The 6,749-nt window shown below is 54.4% G+C and overlaps 1 protein-coding gene across 3 annotated transcripts in view; it reads right to left on the bottom strand.

The window, feature by feature from the left end:
- Nucleotides 1–6,749, bottom strand: part of PDE10A (phosphodiesterase 10A) — a 216,532-nt gene that overhangs the window by 207,565 nt on the left and 2,218 nt on the right. Inside the window, exon 1 of one of the 3 annotated variants that reach the window (XM_005857165.2) lies at nt 6,541–6,743. The exons of the other annotated variants lie outside the window; for them this stretch is intronic. The gene's annotated coding sequence lies outside the window, so the exon portion shown is untranslated. Of the gene's footprint in view, nt 1–6,540; nt 6,744–6,749 lie in introns of those variants that run through there. 3 annotated transcript variants of the gene reach the window in all.

Here is a 6,749-nt window from a genome sequence, read left to right as displayed (position 1 = left end):
TCAGGGCTGCGGGACAGGAGCAGGGACCGGCCCTGAGGTGCGGCTGTGTCCACGGGCGTCCACACCAGCCAGCAGAGGCCTGGGCCTCGTGGAGACGACCCCTAATCCAAAGAGATCTGTGATAACTTGTTTAACTAAATAAACTCGTTTAATTTATTAATTTATTCTTTTTTCGCCATGAGGTCATAACAACGCTGGCCTGGGGGGCTGTCCATTGTCATCAAGGCAAAGACATCTATAAACAGGGCCTGGGCCAGGGATTGGGGGACTTTTCAACTCAGTAGAAAGTGCGTTTCCCAGTAGGAACAAGCGCGCACACAGCCACGAACTAACCCTGCCTCCCTCTGGCCGCCCTTCTTCCCTCCCCTTCCCTCCCCTCCCCTCCCCTCCTCTCCTCGCCTCTCCTCCCAATGTCTTCCTCCCAGCGGCTCCCCCTCAGACCCCCACCTCTGCTCCCTGCCCTCTCCTCCTCCATTCTCCCCACCCTCTCCCTCCCCTTCTCCCCCATGCCATCCAGTCTTTGGGAGTATGGCTAGGATGCTCCAAAAATAGACCTCATGACTCACAGATGGGCTGCTACCCGCAACTGGGGACCATTCCAAGCGCATGCAAGGGGGTCCCTGAGGACCCCTCCGTATGTTCTGCGAGTGAAATGTGAAACGGAAGTTCACGGAAGCTAGCTGACGTTGGCTAAGGCGTGTGCTACACTAACGAAAGCTTAAAGCAGTGGTTCTCAACCTTCCTAACGCCGCGACCCTTTAATACAGTTCCTCATGTTGTGGTGACCCCCAATTTCATTGTGACAAATTGAACATCATTAAAGCATAGTGATTAATCACAAAAACAATATGTAATTATATCTGTGTTTTCCGATGGTCTTAGGCGACCCCCAAAGGGGTCGCGACCCACAGGTTGAGAACCGCTGGCTTAAAGTCTTTAGAGGAACCCTCTGAAGACACAGCCAGCACTCAGTCCCTGGCAGGCAGCGTGAGGATGTGTGTGGGGACGGGTGGCCTGGCAGACAGACAGGTGGCAGCATCAGGAGCGGAGACCCCTCCACGGCTGGGCGAGGACAGGCCTTTCGGTGGAACAGCCAGGTAAGGGTGGACTGGCCGGGCACACTGGTGCCGTCCATAAATATGGCGACAGGGTCACAGTGCGTCTTCTTGGACATCTGGGCAACTCCCGTCCACAACATGACCGCATTCCTTACCAGAACTTAAGCGTCCCTTTTTAACACGGTAAGCGCCCAGCCTGTTTGGTCTTCCAAATGGAAAGTATAGTGTCAGTCACCGGTGACTGACATGGGGCTTAACGTGTTAAAATACGTATGTTTTTATTGATCTTAGAGAGAGAGAGGAAGGGAGGATAGAGAGATGGAAACATCATTGATCGGCTGCCTCCTGCAAGCCCCCTACTGGGGATTGAGCCCCCAACCTGGGCATGTGCCCTGACCCAGAACTGAACCAGCGACCTCTTGATTCATGGGTCTATGGATGCTCCACCACCGAGCCACAGCGGCCGGGAGGAACTTAAGCATTCTTGCTCATGACCTATCCACCCTGTAAACCCACCATTGGAGTGAAAAATGTTTACCCTTATTCTTTCCATCAGCAACAAAACACCACTTGAATCGGTCTCCTAAAGTATTCAACGACTCTTAAATAACGCGGCAAACGTCTACAGTAATTGAAGCAGGACTTTCCCACGACACAGAGGGACTATCAGCAGTAATTAGTACGGAGATTACCACGCATACAGTTTTGACAAGTGATAACTCGCTACTCTAAGGGCTGCAAGAATGTGTAAGAAAGGAGCCCTTCTAGAATCTTCCGGTCCAGTGGGAGGAGAGGGACCCAGACGGTATTGGAATGGTCCTCGTGCCCAGGGAACATGTGAGACACCAGCCAGGGGTCAGGACTCAGGGGGAAGGTCCTGCCGGAGGAGGCACCGTGGCTTCGTGGAGAAGGAGGAGCCGGGAATTCCCGAGGGCCCCGAGGATGCGGGAGGAAGAGCCTCAGAGAGAGACCAGCCTCGGGGAGACCGGGCGTTCTGGGGAGAGGGACCTGCCTAAGCTCTCATCAAACGTGGACATCAGCTGCCCAGCGGGTGTGACCCAGGGGTTGAGGGTTGACCTATGAACCATGGTTCGATTTCCAGCCAGGGCACACGCCTGGTTTGCAGGCTTGGACCCAGGTAGGGGGTGCACAGGAGGCAGCAAGTCAGCAATTCTCAGCATTGATGTTTCTGTCTCCCTCTCCCTGCCTCTCTGATATTAAAATATTAACAACAAAAAACGCTTACTATTTAAAAGAAAAACACAGCAAGCCTCAGTGGATCGGGGTGCCGGGCGCCTGTGGGGGGGAATGGGGGGAACACAGTCGGGCTCTGACTTCATGGCGCTATTTGCAGTGGACGAAGCATCGGCACATCCATCACCTCATTCGCATCTCCTTCGGGGTCTCAATGCCGAAAAGAGGGGGCTGTGCTGAATTCTACCAGCAAGTGAAAGAAGCAGGCGATTTCCTTATCAGAGAGGGAGCGGGAAGGGGCCTCCTGGCTCCGGGAGGCCCACGGGGACGGGACGGAGCAGGGGTGGCTGCTGCGCTCGGGGCCCAGTCTGCCCTCCTACTTCCTTCCAGAGACCCCCTCCCTCATCTGCAAGGAGGAGAAATTCTGTCTTGGGGCATTTGGGACCAGGCTAGCAGGCACATGCATTGTTATTTCCCCCTCTCTGCTCTCAGATGGGAAGCATCTGACCTGGAGCTGCTGTGAGTAGCCATGGGCGCCAGCAGGGATCTGATTGGACAGAATTAAACAAGTGACTGCCAAGCAGGGATCTGATTGGGCAGAATTGAACCAGTGACCGCCAAGCAGGGATCTGATAGGACAGAATTGAACCAGTGACCGCCGAGCAGGGATCTGATTGGGCAGAATTGAACCAGTGACCGCCAAGCAGGGATCTGATTGGGCAGAGCACAGGGAGCCTGTGGAGCCTGGAACACCCTATTTCTTCACCTGGGTGTGCACATGTGTTAGCATTCACTACACCGTCCACCTACCATTTACCTACAATGTTCACCAAGAGGGTGAACTTTCTGGAAATGTTACAGCTCAATTAAAAACAAAGATATTGGCATGCAAGCGAGATCGAAATGTATACAGTTATGAGTTGGCTTTTATTATGGATTCTGGTGTCCGACCTTTTACGTTTGTAGGCAGAGATCTCGCCCTGGCGTAGCGGTGTGTTCTCGGAACACGTTGTGACTTCTCTTTCCCACAGAGAAGCCTGGCAGGTTTTCCCGTGACCAGCTGACCAAGCTCCATGTCACTCAGGAGGGGCCCACCGGCGTCCTGTGCCTTCTCACGTGGCGTGCTGAGAGGACACAGCGTCGCCTCAGTAGTGTCCTGGTCCCAACTGCTTCCCCTAAACCTCATCTCTAAGGAGAACCCGATGAATCCAAATTGGGAATTTCCTAATGTAACAATAAGCAGTTGGTATCATTTTACATCTAAAAAATCATCTTAAAAGAAATGAGAGTTAAAATTAGAATGTGCCCAGCCAGGTGTGGCTCAGCAGTTGAGCGTCGACCTATGAACCAAGAGGTCACCAGTTCAATTCCTGGTCAGGGCATATACCCGGGTTGCAGGCTCAATCCCCAGTAGGGGGTGTGCAGGAAGCAGCCAATCAATGATTCTCTACCATCATTGATGTTTCTAAGTCCTACTCGCTTCCTCTCTGAAATCAATAAAAATATATTTTTTTAAAAACTAGAAGACAAAACGATATAGAACAGTTAGGAGTGGGGGAAGGGAGGGTGGAGATGAATTTCAGAGAGCCTACAGGGCCGAGAGAATGGGTTCTAACTAGAGTGGAACTGTGGGGAAACGGGTTTAATGTGATGTTTCAGTCTACACCAGGGGTGGGCAAACTTTTTGACTCGAGGGCCACAATGGGTTCTTAAACTGGACTGGAGGGCCGGAACAAAAGCATGGATGGAGTGTTTGTGTGAACTAATATAAATTCAAAGTAAACATCATTACATAAAAGGGTACGGTCTTTTTATTTTTAGTTTTATTCATTTCAAACGGGCCGGATCCAGCCCGCGGGCCGTAGTTTGCCCACGGCTGGTCTAGAGTAACTAATGAAATATCTTGTGATTAAACCAAAGTTTCTCAGTAGATGATGATTCTCTTGATCCGGTTTAACATCAGTAACTATAATTCTTCATTGTTTTCATCAGAGACTCTTCCCACACTGTCCTCCACACATACCCATCACCTTCGCAGCTAACTCGCATTGTAACACAGTCACATCTACGTGCAAAGCCACGCAGAAGAAGAAGAAACAAAACAGAAACTGTCTGGCATCGTCCATGTTTCCACACCAAACGTCCCTACGTTGTAAGGACAACATCTTATAAGTTTGACATTTTATGCAAATATCTTCCATCAGTGCAGTTCTGGACACACATAGGACACAGAGCCAGCGGGAGCCCACAAGAGGACCACGCTCAGACCATGATTTTACACACCTCCACCCCCAGGAGGAACCTCCAGAAGAGACACGATTAACAAGACAGGAGCCATCACAACACCATGACCAGGAAATGCCGGACGTGAACACCTACCGCGTGACTGGCTGCAGGTGAGGGCAGAAAAGCACCTTGCGTTTTGTCCTTGGGCCCAAAGTTCCCACCACACTCGCCCGGGCGCCTGCATGCTTCCCAGATATTGAAGGCGTTAGGCCGAGCCCACCTGCTGACGGTCATTAACATCAATGACCTCCATGAAGACTTACGCTCCAACTGCCCTAATGGAACACATGCTAGGATGCACGTTCGATGGCTGAAATGAACAAACGCACGGGCCTTCCGAGTTTGGGGAACGCGGGAGAAGCCCCTCTGATGCCCAGGTCAGCAGCAGACGACGAAACGCCTCCCTCAGCTCCCGGGTGCACGTGGACAAGTTTGGTTGAGGGGCCCCGAGGAGAATCAGTAGCACTGGAGTGGGGGGGGGCCTGTTCCAAGGGGTGTGAGGCGCCTTTACATTTCTGGGCACATGCCCAGCCACCTGTCACGCAAATGCAGGTTTCCACCTGAACTCGGCCTCTTCCAGCGCCAGCGAGCGCACAGCCAGACGCCCACCCCACACGGAGACCTGTCTGCGCCGCCTCAGGCGGGTGCCACGCCACCACCCAGAGAGACACGGCCACATAATGTGGTCATTGAGGGTCCACACTCGGAGGGTCCGGTTACCCATTCACAGCAAATACTGAGCCACGTGCTCATCTGCCAAATGCGAAGGCTGCAGGCAAGTCGCCGGATTCTTTGACTCCGAAACAAGACCCATCTGTACAAGAAGCCACTGCGAAACCGTGACCATCTGAGCAACATGGAGAGAGGGACCCACTGGCGCCGACCCCGACTTGCAGAACGTTCCCACGGGTCCGGCTCCCGGGGGCGCGGCGATGGCCAGTTGCTGGTCGGACAGGACCTCCTGAGCACAGCTCTGACATTTCCAATACCACGCATTTCCGCGAAAAAGGACGAGAAATGTTTGTTAAGATGCGATTTTCATAACCGGCAGCCACGCAGCCATTAATTATTCAAAGGGCATCACGCGTACCTGGGTTTTTGTTTACCGTGACGACGACGTCACTTCTCATGGACACCACGGGCTGCTTCATCCCGGGAGCGTGGCATGTGCCTCGAGAGCAACCTCGGGTCACAGCCAAGAGCTGGGCACGGAGCTGACGAATGGTCAGACGCTCCTGGCGAGGCCGCTTCATTCTCCCCAGGATGGAAAAATACCAACCGCTCGGATCAAGTCATTTGCAATATTTGAATTTCTTACCAAATGCCAATTTCCCAGGAAAATCCTTGTAAGAAAGGCACTGACTTTGGCTCTGAGATCACAGCTGAGCCCAGCCGAGCCCTGGGCGTCACTGAGCGGAGCCAGCAGCAGCAGGCTGGCCTCCTCCAGGCAGCCCCGAGGGTGGGCCAGGGCTGGCCGGACCTGAGCCTCCGGGTGCGCACGGCCCTGCCCAGGGTCCGAGTGGGCAGCAGACTCATGTGCAGGGAGCACTCCCAGGATTCTGTTTCTTATGACGTCACAGGAGCAGGGCCATGGACTCCATTTTGGAGACACACGCCCATGTCTCCGGGTGCCCTGCTCGGACCACACCTGCCACCGGCCCACAGAGCCCACAGCTCCCTTCTGCGGGGGAGGCTTCCCCCTGCCTGGCGCCAGGTCAGGCCCGACCTCCTCTCCTGCCTCCCGAGCTCCACCAGCACCAAACCTTCGCCTCTGAGCCACAGCCCAGGAAAAGCCTGCCTGCTCCTCCGGGCCTCTGTTCCCCAAACCCAGAAGCTTCCAGCAGAATCAACGGTGCCTGCCTGGGCCTCCTTCCTGTGGAGTCAGATACCAGGCACGACTCTTGTTTCCACAGGAAATTCCCCACTTCACTTTGTCCCTGGCTTCATCGGATGCCGAGGAGTGCCCACGGCTCCCCCATCCCTCCCTGCAGCCCAGCCTCACCTCCAACGTCAGGGCCACGCACAGGCAAGCTTCCCCATGATGCAGCCGAGCGAGCAGCCTGGGGCTGGAGCAGCCTCCCTCCCTGCTGCCCCTCACGGGCCACACACACCAGGGGGACGGCTCCGCGCCCCACCCTCCAGAGACAGGTGTCCTGCACACAGACGTCAGTGCAGGCTGCCCACACCCCTGCCCACGACGACCAGCTGTCA

The sequence above is a fragment of the Myotis brandtii genome, unplaced genomic scaffold (genome assembly GCF_000412655.1).
Source record: "Myotis brandtii unplaced genomic scaffold, ASM41265v1 scaffold1077, whole genome shotgun sequence".
In the NCBI taxonomy this organism is placed as follows: Eukaryota; Metazoa; Chordata; class Mammalia; order Chiroptera; family Vespertilionidae; genus Myotis; species Myotis brandtii.
Note: the sequence above shows the minus strand (reverse complement) of the source record. Positions and strands in the feature narration are given on the sequence as shown.